Source organism: Hylobates moloch, unplaced genomic scaffold (assembly GCF_009828535.3).
Source record: "Hylobates moloch isolate HMO894 unplaced genomic scaffold, HMol_V3 SCAFFOLD_7, whole genome shotgun sequence".
NCBI classification, from domain to species: domain Eukaryota; kingdom Metazoa; phylum Chordata; class Mammalia; order Primates; family Hylobatidae; genus Hylobates; species Hylobates moloch.
The window spans coordinates 86,990,299-87,006,121 of NW_026652282.1; the positions used below are offsets into that span (position 1 = coordinate 86,990,299).

The 15,823-nt window shown below is 39.5% G+C and overlaps 1 protein-coding gene across 1 annotated transcript in view; it reads left to right on the forward strand.

Annotated features, from left to right (window-relative positions):
- Positions 1–15,823, forward strand: part of IL1RAPL2 (interleukin 1 receptor accessory protein like 2) — a 1,126,326-nt gene that overhangs the window by 290,491 nt on the left and 820,012 nt on the right. The window lies entirely within an intron of this gene.

The window sequence follows — 15,823 nt, forward strand, 5'->3', positions numbered from 1 at the left end:
TTATTTCTAGCCTTCTGCTAGCTTTTGAATGTGTTTGCTCTTGCTTTTCTAGTTCTTTTAATTGTGATGTTAGGGTGTCAATTTTGGATCTTTCCTGCTTTCTCTTGTGGGCATTTAGTGCTATAAATTTCCCTCTACACACTGCTTTGAATGTGTCCCAGAGATTCTGGTATGTTGTGTCTTTGTTTTCCTTGGTTTCAAAGAACTTCTTTATTTCTGCCTTCATTTCATTATGTACCTAGTAGTCATTCAGGAGCAGGTTGTTCAGTTTCCATTTAGTTGAGCAGTTTTGAGTGAGTTTCTTAATCCTGAGTTCTAGTTTGATTGCACTGTGGTCTGAGAGACAGTTTGTTATAATTTCTGTTCTTTTACATTTGCTGAGGAGAGCTTTACTTCCAACTATGTGGTCAATTTTGGAATAGGTGTGGTGTGGTGCTGAAAAAAATGTATATTCTCTTTAATTGGGGTGGAGAGTTCTGTAGATGTCTATTAGGTCCACTTTGTGTAGAGCTGAGTTCAGTTCCTGGATATCCTTGTTAACTTTCTGTCTTGTTGATCTGTCTAATGTTGACAGTGGGGTGTTACAGTCTCCCATTATTATTGTGTGGAAGTTTAAGTCCCTTTGTAGGTCACTCAGGACTTGCTTTATGAATCTGGGTGCTCCTGTGTTGGGTGCATATATATTTAAGATAGTTAGCTCTTCTTGTTGAATTGATCCCTTTACCATTACCTAATGGCCTTCTTTTTCTCTTTTGATCTTTGTTGGTTTAAAGTCTATTTTATCAGAGACTAGGATTGCAACCCCTGCCTTTTTTTGTTTTCCATTTGCTTGATAGATCTTCCTCCATCCCTTTATTTTGAGGCTATGTGTGCCTCTGCACGTGAGATGGGTTTCCTGAATACAGCACGCTGATGGGTCCTGACTCCTTATCCAGTTTGCCAGTCTGTGTCTTTTAATTGGAGCATTTAGCCCATTTACATTTAAAGTTAATATTGTTATGTGTGAATTTGATCCTGTCATTATGATGTTAGTTGTTTATTTTGCTCGTTAGTTGATGCAGTTTCTTCCTAGCCTCAATGGTCTTTACAATTTGGCCTCTTTTTGCAGTGGCTGGTACTGATTGTTCCTTTCCATGTTTAGTGCTTCCTTCAGGAGCTCTTTTAGGGCAGGCCTGGTGGTGACAAAATCACTCAGCATTTGCTTGTCTGTAAAGTATTTTATTACTCCTTCACTTATGAAGCTTAGTTTGGCTGGATATGAAATTCTGGGTTGAAAATTCTTTTCTTTAAGAATGTTGAATATCGGCCCCCACTCTCTTCTGGCTTGTAGAGTTTCTGCCAAGAGATCAGCTGTTAGCCTGATGGGCTTCCCTTTGTGGGTAACCCGACCTTTCTCTCTGGCTGCCCTTAACATTTTTTCCTTCATTTCAACTTTGGTGAATCTGACAATTATGTGTCTTGGAGTTGCTGTTCTCGAGGAGTATCTTTGTGGCGGTCTCTATATTTCCTGAATCTGAATATTGGCCTGCCTTGCTAGATTGGGGAAGTTCTCCTGGATAATATCTTGCAGAGTGTTTTCCAACTTGGTTCCATTCTCCCTGTCATTTTCAGGTACACCAATCAGACGTAGGTTTGGTCTTTTCACATAGTCCAAAATTTCTTGGAGGCTTTGTTCATTTCTTTTTATTCTTTTTTCTCTAAACTTCCCTTCTTGCTTCATTTTATTCATTTCATCTTCCATCACTGATACCCTTTCTTCCAGTTGATCGCATCGGCTACCAAGGCTTCTGCAATCTTCACATAGTTCTTGAAACTTGGCTTTCATCTCCATCAGCTCCTTTAAGCCCTTTTCTTCATTGGTTATTCTAGTTATCCGTTCGTCTAATTTTTTTTTAAAGTTTTTAACTTCTTTGCTATTGTTTTGAATTTCCTCCCATAGCTCGGAGTAGTTTGGTCGTCTGAAGCCTTCTTCTCTCAGCTCGTCAAAGTCATTCTCCGTCCAGCTTTGTTCCGTTGCTGGTGAGGAACTGCGTTCCTTTGGACGAGGAGAGGTGCACTGCTTTTTAGAGTTTCCAGTTTTTCTGCTCTGTTTTTTCCCCATCTTTGTGGTTTTATCTACTTTTGGTCTTTTATGATGGTGATGTACAGATGGGTTTTTGGTGTGGATGTCCTTTCTGTTTGTTAGTTTTCCTTCTACCAGACAGGACTCTCAGCTGCTGGTCTGTTGGAGTTTGCTAGAGGTCCACTCCAGACCCTGTTTGGCTGGCTGTCAGCAGCGGTGGCTGCAGAACAGCGGATTTTCATGAGAGCACAAATTCAGCTGTCTGATAGTTCCTCTGGAAGTTTTGTCTCAGAGGAGTACCTGGCCAAGTGAGGTGTCAGTCTGTCCCTACTAGGGGGTGCCTCCCAGTTAGGCTGCTCAGGGGTCAGGGTCCCACTTTAGGAGGCAGTCTGTCCATTCTCAGATCTCCAGCTGCGTGCTGGGAGAACCACTACTCTCTTCAAAGCTGTCATACAGGGACATTTAAGTCTGCAGAGGTCCCTGCTGAATTTTGTTTCTCTGTGCCCTGCCCCCAGAGGTGGAGCCTACGGAGGCAGGCAGGCCCCCTTGAGCTGTGGTGGGCTCCACCCAGTTCGAGCTTCCTGGCTGCTTTGTTTACCTAAGCAACCCTGGGCAATGGCAGGCGCCCCTCCCCCAGCCTCACTGCCGCCTTGCAGTTTGATCTCAGACTGCTGTGCTAGCAATCAGCGAGACTCCGTGGGCATAGGACCCTCCGAGCCAGGTGTGGGACACTGTCTCCTGGTGTGCTGTTTTCCAGGCCCATTGGAAAAGCACAGTATTTGGGTGGGACTGACCCGATTTTCCAGGTGCCCTCTGTTACCCCTTTCTTTGACTAGGAAAGGGAACTCCCTGACCCCTTGCGCTTCCCGAGTGAGGCAATGCCTCGCCCTGCTTCGGCTCATGCACAGTGCGCTGCACCGACTGTCCTGCACCCACTGTTTGGCACTCCCCAGTGAGATGAACCCAGTACCTCAAACGGAAATGCAGAAATCACCCATCTTCTGTGTCGCTCACGCTGGGAGCTGTAGACCAGAGCTGTTCCTATTCGGCCATCTTGGCTCCACGATCCAGTTAATTTTAATAACTTAATGTATGCCTTCTTTTACATGCACCCAAAGTGAAATGTATAGTGTATATGAATAATAAATATAAATGTTTGTTAATGCTCAGCAAGACAAAATTTTAGAATAGGCCAATGAGCAGTTTCATTAATTATGGTCCTATTGCACTAAGTATATATTATTAACACATCTTTCTTTGATGTGATTCAGTATTAGTCATGGGTGAGTGTTAATGTGCTCCAAACTATATACACCTTTTTCGAACTTCATACAACTCACTTTCTTTTTTTTGTTGTTGCCTTAGGTTGGAATCAGATGGATACATGATTTTTTTTTCTTTTTCAGGATTATAAAAGTAGTCCCATTTTTAAAGAAAAAATCATACATATGGCTTCATAAGATGGATGCTGATTTAATATTTTTAACTAAATTTAAAATTACAGTAAACAATTATATAACATTTGCTACAGTTCCAGATCTGAGATTCAGGAGATCTCTATTTGTGAAAATAAATTGATATGACATGTGATAAAGCCCCATTACCAAAAGGGAAATGAATAGGCAAGAAAATAGCTAAACCTAATAGTCAGGACATGTAAGACCTAAAATTTTGAGATTCTGTTTTTTTCTTTTGTAAATTGAATGCACAACTCACTTAAAGTAAATGTACAATCATTCATATTCGACTTTCTGAGCTGAAGTTACCAAAAAAGTGAAAGTAACAAATACTTGGCTTCTATTGTAAAATTGTAAATAAAACCCATTTCATGAAAGTGGCTTTAATAATTTGATGTTTGGCTTAACAGTTCAGTTCAACAAACATTTACTCTGGGCAATCTACCATGGTGTTTAAGAGCATTGGCTTTGCAGTAGAATACACATGGGTTTTGTTTCCCATACCACAATTTGCTGTCTGACTTTGAGTGAATTACTCAACAACTAATTGTCTTAATTTCTTCAACTGCATAGTTGGGCTCTCAGAGCCTACTTTGCAAGGATGTAGTAAGGATTCAATAGGAAAGTGCATGTGCCTGGCTATGGTAAGCACTCAGTAAATGGTAACTGCTAATATAAACTATGTGCCAGACTCTATATGCTGGTTATACAAAGATTAAAAAAAGATGTTATCTGGCATTGATCTTTGAGTGAGCTACAAAAAGACTATGTATTGAGACAGGACTGTAATGCAGCTGCCTTGACAACATGTTCCAATCAGCTACTTTACTGAGTTGTCTGTATTGCACATATAAAAAATATATAATATCAAATTAATGCTAAATGAACTCTGTATGTGTAAATGTTGAAGAATGTATGAGTTTTCCAGCCCTGATGCAAAATTATTGGCGGGGCATTTATTGGCTGTGGTTTTTCAGCACAAAATACCCTTATAAAATGTATTTTGAGGAAATTCATTATACTGTTAACATTTTTAGAGTGAGATCAACATTTTTTAAAAGTAAACTTTGCTTTACTCTGAAGTGACTCACTTTAAAATAAAGTTGGCATTTTGGAAAATAGGCACAATTTTTGTTGCTCATGAGCTTTGCATGAAAAACTTGCAAGAGGCCAAAAGAGCATGCCTCAAGCATCTATAGGTTTATTGGGCAGTCTCTGTATATTTCTTGATAGATAAAAGAGAGAGCCTTCCAGAATGCAGTCAAATGTATAATGAATCACAAATACACAACATGATTTATTTTAAATCATGAGTGTTAATAAAGAGTGAATTTACTTTAACAAAAGAAACATTAACACACAAAATAATGTTGTTATCTTATTGAGAGTTATGTATTATTTCCCAGAAGAGAAGAAATTTTGGGGTACACCCTAGGCCCTAATCAGTTAAAGGATATTACCTATATACTAGATTATATGGTAGATGGGCAAAAGATAGGCGTTTTTCATATCATCTGATCCCCTCATGCATTCATCAGCTGATAAAGCTACAAAAATACCACTAAAAAGAAAGATGCTAAGTCCTTCTTATGCACAACTTACAAAATTTAGTTTTCCAATTAATTTAGCATTTTATTCAGAAAGAGCGGTCAACTAGCAATATATGCTTACCAAATTCTGCTCAGAACTCATAATGGTGTCTCCCAAGGCTTGTTCTTCTGAATCAGAAATTCATTTATGTCTAGTGTCATGTTTAAGTGTGGACTATATTTTGATCTGTTCTTTGCCAATTTGTCATTCTTGGATAGTGTATTAGATGTGATTATCAATAATGCATTTGTTCTTCTTGGGTGGCTTGTAAAGGGATTCTGAGGGCAATTGCAAAAGAAAGTTTTTTTTTCCTTTTAGTTTTCAACCACTCCAACATTGCAGGAACATGTGCTTACCTCCCATGGCTACCACATTGAAAGGTTACTTTCATCATTTACTTTGTTCATGGCAGAGAGGTTACAGAAATGAGGAAGTCTTAGCCCTCTCCTCAAGGATATTGTAGTCTATTTGAGAAGATTAACAAGTCAACAAGTACATATTTACAGTGTGCTGAGTGCTCTTATAGAAGAAAACACAGGTGCTGTGGAAACTCCGAGGAAAATAACATAACTAAGTTAGAGAATCCTTTATAAATTTGGATTCTCTATAAACGTATATTTGGATAGATAAGTTCTGAGATATACATGCCACATATCCTACAGTATCTATGTTTACAAGTCATATTTTGGAATCCTCTTGAGTGGATAAACCCTTAACTAAACATTCCAGATGTTAAAACAATACGAAATTGTTTTGTTTATTCCAAGAAATTCATGCACCCAGGCTCAGAAAGAAGGTTGAGCAACTTCATTTAGGTTCTCTCTTATAATTCCCTGAAGCCAGGCTAACTGGCTTAGTATACAATGAACAATGAATCAAGAAAATAGGGGTAAGTTTCTAGATGGAACAAAGGTATGCATTATTATGAGTATAAATATTTTTTCTCTTATCAACTATTATCAACACAATACATGTTCTAATATGTTCCTGATTTTTCTGGTGATGTGAAGCATAAATTTAGTCATCCTAATCAACAAGCCTGGCAACTTGGACACTGGCACAACTAATATACATTTTTGTAGCAAAACTCAGAATCCCACTTTCTTTTTCCTTATCCATTTCTCTTTTTTGCACTTTCTTTGGGATGACTATTCTTCTTGGACAGTGAATTGAACAGTAGTGAGGAGGATAGAAGTTAAGACTGTGTTCCAGACTCACAAAATTAGGCTATAGAAATCAAAAGTGTCCAGGGACAGTTATGCTGAAGACAGATTGAAGGGATATTCTTTCTTTCTGCCCTGGGCCAGTAGGTCCAATGGAATTAATTCAGCTGGCCAGCTATTTAAAAAAATGTCATGTAAGTAAAATGGATGCAAAGAAAAACTGTTACCTCGAAAGCACTCCATAGATAAAGCATGGGTTTTACAGAGCAGACATTGACTCTAGAGAAGAGGAGAACCACAGTGATTTTTAATCATTAATTGTAATAACTCTTCAAATAATACATAAGCAACATGGGGAAGTAATTTTTCCCTTCTTGCCATCATTACCTAAAAAACCATAGATGTTTTGAATTATATGATCAATTCAATTCATTACATATTTCTTAAAGGTCTGTTGGGTGCTATGTGCTAGAAATATAGTGACACACAAGACAGACATAGTTTCTCTCCTCATGGAGCTTCAAGTCTGATAGGCAAGACAGATATTACACTAGTAGTTACAGGTTTCCCTCTTTTCTTTTCTTTTCTGTTTCTTTTCTTTTTTTTTTTTTTTTTTCTTTTTGGAGACAGGGTCTAGCTCTGTAGCCCAGGCTGGAGTGCAGTGGTGCAGTCACAGCTTACTGCAATCTTGAAGGGCTCAAATGATCCTCCTGCTTCAGCCTCGCAAGTAGCTAGGACTACAGGCGCTGACCGCCACACCTGAGTAATTTCAGGTTTGGTGATGCTAGATCATGAAAGTGTAAGACGGGTGGCCTAATTTAACCTTGGAGCAAGTAGATGTGGCCATATTGCAGGGCAGGCAACCCCCTAAATTGGGGCCTGGCCCCAGAAGATTTTTGGCTTCACTTAGGAAAGAATTCAAAAATGAGCCTGTGGTGGAAGAAAACAGTTTTATTGAGGCAGCGGTGTTACAGCTCAGTGACTGCTCCTGCAGAGCGGGGCTACCCCATAGGCGGTATGTTGAGAAGAGCAGCTCAGGGGCAGTTCTGCAGTCATATTTACAGCCAGTTTTAATTATATGCAAATTAGGGGGCAGCGGTTTACTCAGAAATTCCTAGAAAAAGGGTGGTAACTTCTGGGTGTTGCCATGGTGATGGTAAACTGTCATGGTATTGGTAGGCATGTCTTGTGGAGAGGAGTTTTCTGTGCCTCTTTCCTGTTTTAGCCAATCTTCGATCTGGTCTGGAGTGGAGTCCTGCCTCTTAGCCAGAGATTCACTTAAGTTGTGGCTTAGAGATGGGAAAGGCAGAGGAGGGAATAGCCAGCCTCTATTCTTAGTAATTGTTAGTATAGCTGAAATATTCCTCAAGGTCACTGGGACACTTTCTTCAGGGGATATAAGGGAAGAACAGTCCCTCAGCTACTGGAGAGGCTGAGTCAAGAGAATTGCTTGAACCTGCGAGGTGGAGGTTGCAGTGAACTGAGATGCGCCACTGCACTCCAGCCTGGGTGACAGAGTGAGACTCCATCTCGAAAAGAAAAACAAAACAAAACAAACCCAAGAGAGTTCAACTGTAATTCTGTGGCTTTCTTCATAGCAGTAGGCATTCTATGGAGGCATCATTAGGAGAAATTCTGGTGGCCAAGGGTTTGCCACTGACATACATACTCTGTCCTTTTTTCTCAGTAAGAGCAGCTCTGGTTTTCTCTGCTTTTGTTTTCACCTTCCCATACAATATCATTTGACCAAAGAGGTTCATATCTTAAAAAAATTGTAAACCATTGTATTGGATGATTTTTAAGAACTATGACTCTTTTGCTGGCTTTAGGTATCCTACTCTAAGGGGCTCTTATGCTGCTGGATAGTTGAGAATATCAGTTAATATGGGTGGAGGTGGTTTAGCTAGTAGGTGCTAAAAACATCCCTGAAGCCCTGAAGGGTTAAAATTTCCCCTTCTTGCATGTATATTTGCTGCTGCTGAGTTAAGATATGACAATAGTAAAAACTGGATGGTCCTTTTGGGTATACCCAGAGGGGTTTCCCCATGAATGAAGTGGGCAGAGCTAACAGTCTAAGCCTGAAATGGTGTATGCTAAAGAGTAGAGGCACCAAGGGTGTCAAACACTGGTGCTGTCCACTTCTGCAGTGAGCTAGGAAATGCCTCAGGCCAGGTGTTCTTCTGAATGCAAAGTCCCTGGAATTAAAAGAGGAAACAGCCTTGGAAAGTTTTGAGTTTGTAGGGGAGTTGCCCTCTTGTCTTTGGATGGGATCAGGGCAGGGACACCCACGCTGAAGAACTATCAAGGAAGGATAGCACCTGAGGGCCAAAGGATTAAGAGGCGAGCTGGGGATTCAGAGGGAGGGAGGCAGATACTGCCTTTATGAACCCGTTCCACCTGATTATAGTGTAATTGGATTCTGAGGGACTTCAAGATCCATGGAAACATCCCACTTGCTTTTATTTGGGATTTTCACTATCAGAAACTGGCAATTTGGGAACTTGACTTTATATTAGTTTTATTATTGCAATATTTTCTTTGGTTTCCTCTTCATTTTGCTAAAGTTTATTTTGAAAATGTCATATCCTTTGTTATTTTCCAAGGGATATGAATTTCTTTAGGAATATCCAAGGCACGTCTGTCATCATTGGTGTGTGGCCCGTGTTATTGGTTGGTTTAAATGCTCTTCTGGGCTGGGCACGGTGGCTCATGCCTATAATTCAAGCACCTTGGGAGGCCAAGGGAGGAGGAGAGGAACTCTTGAGCTCAAGAGTTAGAGACAGCCTGGGCGACATAGCGAGACCTCATCTCTACTAAAAATAAAAATAAAAAATTATCTGGGTGTGCTGGTGCATGCCTGTAGTCTCATCTACTCAGGAGGCTGAGACTGGAGGGTCGCTTGAGTCCAGAAGGTTAAGGCTGCAATGAGCTATGATTGCATCACTATATCCCAGCCTGAGGTGACAGAGTGGGACCCTGTCTCAAAGTAAATAAATGAATGAATGAATGCTCTTCTGTCACTATCTTGAAATTCTTAATAAGTTTTGAACAAAGGATCTGGGCTTTTCATTTCTGTACCAGGCTCCACAAGTTATATAGCCAGTCCTTGTCCTTGGTATCCATTTTATCCTAATTTTACTAGGTTATATGGTTCATGAGTGGTACTAGGGAGAAAAATGGACAGAAAGGGAGAGATGTGTTTTGTTCTAGGCCCCAGGTATCCAGAGTGTCATTGAACCTGACTACCAGGTCAGACTGCCTGGAAATTGATATAGTCCTGGTATTCAGGACTGGGGGTGAAATGTTAAGCTCCAGAGGCCTAGGTATAGTCATTTCTGGGTTGCTGCTTAGGTAATTCATGTGTATCACATGTGAATTACTTTTAAGGTGCCTCATGTGAGCTCTTTTGTAAACCTGGCCACAGAAGCAGGGCAGATAGAGTGCTGGCTAAAGAGGATCTATTGCTGCAACTAGATAAGAAAAAAGAGCCCCTCTAGTAGCTCCCTACCTCTCTGGAATGCTACACACAGTACAGGTTGGTAAGTGAATGCTGGCATGTGCCTTGGATTCCTTCTTAGGAGAGGTACTAATGCATTATCAAAATTATTTAATTTTTATTGTTTATAGCCTTCTTATCAAGCCTTCAGGATGAGGACTAATATGATTTCAGTGCTGTGGGTTTCAGAGAGAAGAAATCTATTTTAGGCTTAGCAACCTGGAGGTAAGTGCCAAGCTGATAAGCATGGCAGATTAAAAGCCCATTTTACCTAGACATATTGACACCAATAGTGTTAGTGATTGACTCATCATCACTAGGATACATATCCTGAGGCGTTCACCATGAGAAATATTGTGTCTCCTTTCTTTTCACAGGGTCTCAGTGGAATTAGTAACAGGGGGATGCTGGTTTTATGGGGGCAGTCTGTGGATGTAGGGAGTTTTAAGAGAAATTAGCTTGCTAGTCAATAACCAGGGCTTTGCTTCTACCTCTCCTGATAAGATGAAGAATCATCTCTTTTTCTTCTTGGTCTGTTAAAAAAAATTCCAAAGAAAGCATGAACACCCTAACTTATCTCATGCTAGGGAAAAAGCCTTAAGAAGGGTAGTACATCAGACTAGTGATGCCCATTCATGTTAGCCTTTGTTATTTGCAGCTTACATTGCCTCATCTGGAAATGGGCTATCAGGTGTCTTCTTATTTCTAAGCTGGCTCTTACATTTAATACAAGTGGAGTTCGTGTGTAGGTCTACTGCACGTATTCTTGGTGCTCAGGGACTTATAGTGGTCCCTTACAGTTTCTGAAATCAATCTTGCTCTGAGATGGGGGCACCGAGTTTGCAGCATCTCCCTCCTACAGTCATTTAGAGTTATTGATTTGCACTGAAAGAAATGAAAGTTGGAACACTTTTTTAAAAAATAGACTTTTTTCTAAGGGCTGTCAGGAAGATATGCCCCTTTTCCAATATTATGTGTGCTTGTTTGACTTAGTACGTAATTACTGAGGTTTTGTCTGGCATTTGAGGGTACCAATTGGGGATCGCGTCCCATGAACACAGTTGACCATGTGTGTGCCTTCAGTTGGTGACCATCCACAGCAAAGGGCCTTACCCCTCTACCTTAAGATTTCATTCACTCGAGCTTGGCAAAATGTTGGGCAATCTCATATTATACCTTCCTTTGCTTCCATTGCTCTCCCTGACCAGAATGCCTTTCTCTGTTTTTTTTTCTTTGTCCAAACCCATCCTTCAAGCCTCTCTCACATGCCACTATCTCCGTGAAGCCCTCTCTAAGGATTTCATCTCAAACTCATCATCCTATCCTTGAAATGTTGTATGATCATTAAGCTCTGTACCATAATATTTTACATTTAGTTATCCTGTATCTTAAAGTTCTTTTTCTCATTATTAAGTCTTTGTAGCCATATAGCTCCTATTGGAAATACACTTATTTATTTTTTATCCTGCAGAGTACCTGCACCACTTAATAAATACACAATTGATTATTAAGTCAGGGAAAGAGTTCAATCACTGATGGCTTCATTATTAATGTAAATGTTATATGAGAAGAGCAGCATTTATATCTTCACTCAAATTAGCTTGTGAGGTTAACTCTAGAACAGAAAGCTGGGGAAGTCTATTGAAGAATAAAAGGAAAGGAAAACTACCTAAGGTTTTGTTCAGAATAATCATCCAAAAAATGATTATTCTTGTTTTAAGATGAGAAAACAGACATAGAGAGGTTAACTGATTTGTCCAGATTGCACACCTAGTAAATAACAGAATGAAAACTTGAACCGAAATCCTTTGACTAAATGCTACGCTCTTTCCTACTGTGAATCATGGCATCCTGGCAACCTTGGGTGTGTAGGTATGGGTTCTTTACTTTTTCCGTGTCATTCTTAAAATGTAGCACCCAGGAGAGTATGGGGAAGTGGAGCAGGAAGAAAAAAGAAATAGCTATGCATTCACATAGAAATTCAAGTACTGGCTAATTGCAATATGTGAATCACAACAGTAATGTTAAGATCTCCTCATTTCCCCCCTCATTCTTACAACTCCTCCCCTTTCCCCATTTTATTTCTTCTCTTTACATTCCACCTTCCCCCTCCTCCCTCCAAGTATCTAATTATAGTTTTGCAAGAAAAATTACAGACTACATACTGCAGTATTCACACCTGGAATTTACATTGATTTTATGGCATCAAGCTCTGAGTGCCACTTTGCATTGCATTCCCATAGCAACACCAAATCGTAGACTAGGAGAAAGAAAAATCTGAGAACTCAGCCACTGCAGCTCCTGAATCTCTTATATTTATGACTTGGCTCTTCCTTGACAAGTTGCCTATTTTTCTAACTTTTTTTTTGGAAAACATACACAAATTAAAATGATCCCACTTCATATTTTGATTGCTTTGAATTTGAAAAATGCTTGAAAGGGTGTTGCTCTATAGTAACAGATTAAAAAAAAAGATAATTGGATGACAGAAGAGTAGGTGTGAAAAAGTTTGTAAAAGCATCCTGAGAACTCTTGTCTCTCACACCTACTATAGTAAAAATCAAAGCAATCCCGGGGCCTCTGGCACATCCTTCTGCCTACAGTGGCCCTCCACTTGCTGACCTGTAGACTCAGAAGAAAGAAGCAGCTAGAGGTCAAACATTGCTGCCTTGAAGTTGGATCACATTTGTGCATTTCAGTTGACCTTCTGGATCCTGAGCCCTTTCCTTATTTTTTGTGTCTTGTTTGACCAGAGATCTGAATTAGCTTTTCAGATTTGTCTGAGTTGCTGGATCCTTTGTTTCCATCCACTCTGTGAAATGATACCTGTTTTTCTGCCAGCCATGTCCTGATACTAAATGCTGGTACTGTTAGTATGACTTGACTCTCCTTACTATGGGTAATATTTTTCAAGCTTCCTTCCAGGAGTCTCAGTTCAATTGTCACCTCATTTTAGAGTTCTTCCCTGACCAATTTATATAAAGTAGCTCCCTCTACCCCATTCCTCCAAGAACTCTCAATTCAACTACTTTGTTTCATTTTCCATAGAATATATGATTATATTATACATTAACTGAGATTCTCTAATGTGTTTACTGTTTCAGTGTCTGATCTTCCCCACTGGAATGTAAGAGCAGCAGCCTAGTCTGTCTTATATTCAGCACTTTATTTTCAGTTCTTAGCACAATGCCCGGCCCAGAATAGATACTCAAAAAGTATTTGTTAGATGAATGAATGAATGAATGAGTGAATGAATTCTGCAAGTGCTTACTGAATACCTATTATGTGCTTACCACATGATTACCCATTTTGGAAAACAGACACCACTGGCCTCCTGGAGAGTTTACCAGCAGAAATACCAGATATTAAAAGTCTAATGTGTACCATGTGTTTCCTTGCTTTCTGTCACTGTGGCCTTCACAGCAGTAGCAACTCAGGAACAGTTTCAGGCCTTTACAGGCTAAAATGTTTCCAAGGTGCTCTTCAGAGCTGGAGGGCTTAGTTTGCCTCACTTCTATGTTTCTACACACCTTGCTTTCTCCTAATTCGCTATTGGGCAATCAAGTTATAAAAACATTGACATAGTTAAGTCTGTTTCCTAATGTAGGCTCAAAATGATTTTGAAGATAAGTAAATATACTTGAGAAATTGACAGCCAGGATTTCTGCCATGTGCAACCAAAGGTAAAGATTATTAATACAGTGAAGCTAAGTATATCTCTTCATGGTGACTAAGCTATTTTAGTAATTTTCTTTAGGTTTATTGACTTCTTTATTATAAGAAACAATGAAAATCTTAAGGAGAGTCACTCACTGGCAAGAGAAAAAAAAATCATTTGCCCTAAGTGCCGAGAATAGAAAACTCTAAATCAGCAGCTATTACTAATGACAACCACTACAAAGGCCGTTTAGTGATAGCCTATGCTACACCAGGTGCAATGCTAAATGTACTTACTCTAAGGAAAAGAAGGACACTTTAAGGCTGAAACTGAGAGAATTTTATTCTTTCTGTATGTCATTAGGAATTTCCTTTCCTGGGAGAAGACACATCAACACCTCAGTGTAGGGACATTGGAAGGTGCCTTTAAAAAAGACATTAGTTGTGCCTTTTAAATTGCTTCTTTCCACAATTCTGGGGTGATTCTTCAATCTCTGCCTTTCTCTTCATAATTCGCTCACCTTCTCTGGGCCTCTGCTTCCCCCATTTGGACAATGAGGCTGATGCTATATGCTCTGTCTAATAGGAGCGTTGGATGGCTGTTATCTCATTTTTTTCTGTCTGGTTAATAGTTATACAAATGCTAGGCATGATTTTGGTCCTTGTTAGTGGTCATCAATATTTACCTGGGTTTCTTCATCCCTGAGAGGGGCTAATAGTAACCAGTTCGTCCCATTACATGTCTCTGCCTGACAGAATTAAAGAACTCATAGTCCTTGGGATCTCATCAGTCAGATATCAAATAGTTTCCCTAATCAAGTAGTATTTTATTAGTGGTAACCATGGTATTTCAGAAGTGAGATCTGGATTTAATTGAGCTATGATAGAGTTTTCCAGGTTTTAGTAGGGATAGGTTGAGCTTTCCTTTTAAACATTATAAAAATATATTGTCTTCACGTTATTTTAATTAGGAAAAATTTGAACAGTCTTAAGGTAGTACTTAATACTTACATTTGCTCTTCCAACCAAGGAGGTTTCATCACAAATGTAGTTATTCATATGTAATCACATCTCACATAGTAATGATATTTGCATAACAAGAAATAATTTCCTTCAGGAAAGTTGAGTATGTCCTGCACACATCAGTATGGCATTATGGAAAACATTCTGACATCTAGGCATTTCTCATTGACATTAATAGGGTCAATAACCTCACCTGTCACCACAAATTAGAAGTCATCCCTGGATCTTGTTGTGCCCTGAGGGTAGTAAATAGATTCCATGCCCCAGACCTGAATAAAATATCACCAGTATCTTTTCTCTTCCTTGGCTCAGGTAGTATATGTCCTGAAATAGATGACAACTTTAAGTTTGGAATACCAATTGGGTCAGAAGATAAACAAAGTGCCTCATTTTTTGACTCATCCATGCTTCCTCCACCTCCATACAAGTATTTTTGACACCAAGTTTCTTTTAATCCTTCTTTAAGAGATTCTTCCTATAAGACTAAAAAAATAGAGTACCTTTCCAAATAACAAAACATAAAGGTAAGTACCGTTCAAGTACATAGGATTCATTTTCTGAATATACTATAACTTAATAATAGGATGTGCGTGTGTGTGTGTGTGTGAGAGAGAGAGAGAGAGAGAGAGAGAGAAGGAGATAGATTATGCAGTCAGATACGACTCTTTATGGATCTACAATTGGTTTACAGGTACTTTTGATGACCTATGAGATCTGATGGTGAGCACATGTTACTCAAATTCATTGATCAATTCAGGAAGAGTTTGAAAATTGCCCAATAACTGCTTTTCAGAACTAATATCCATTTATATTCATTTATTTCAACCAATTCCTAAACAAAAGCTTCAGAGAAAAAAATCTCCTTTGGCTTTGCCTGAAAAATATGTGTAATTGTTGACTTGTCATTTTATATTGTGTTACCTGCCTTTATCATGGTACTACATTGTGCCAGGGATTTATTTATTTATTTATTTATTTAATTTGTTTTGAGACGGAGTCTCGCTCTGTTGCTCAAGCTGGAGTGCAGTGGTGTGATCTCGGCTCACTGCAAGCTCTGCCTCCCGGGTTCACGCCATTCTCCTGCCTCAGCCTCCCAAGTAGCTGGGACTACAGGCGCTCACCACCACACCTGGCTAATTTTTTGTATTTTCAGTAGAGATGGGGTTTCACCGTGTTAGCCAGGATGGTCTCGATCTCCTGACCTTGTGATGCACCCGCCTCAGCCTCCCAAAGTGCTGGGATTACAGGCATGAGCCACTGTGCCCAGCCGATTTATTTCTTATGTACCCAAGAAAAATAAGAAATAGCTCTCTGCCCCTCTCTCTATCTGAATTAACATCAAAGACAGATATGATTTACAGATACTAGTTGGTTT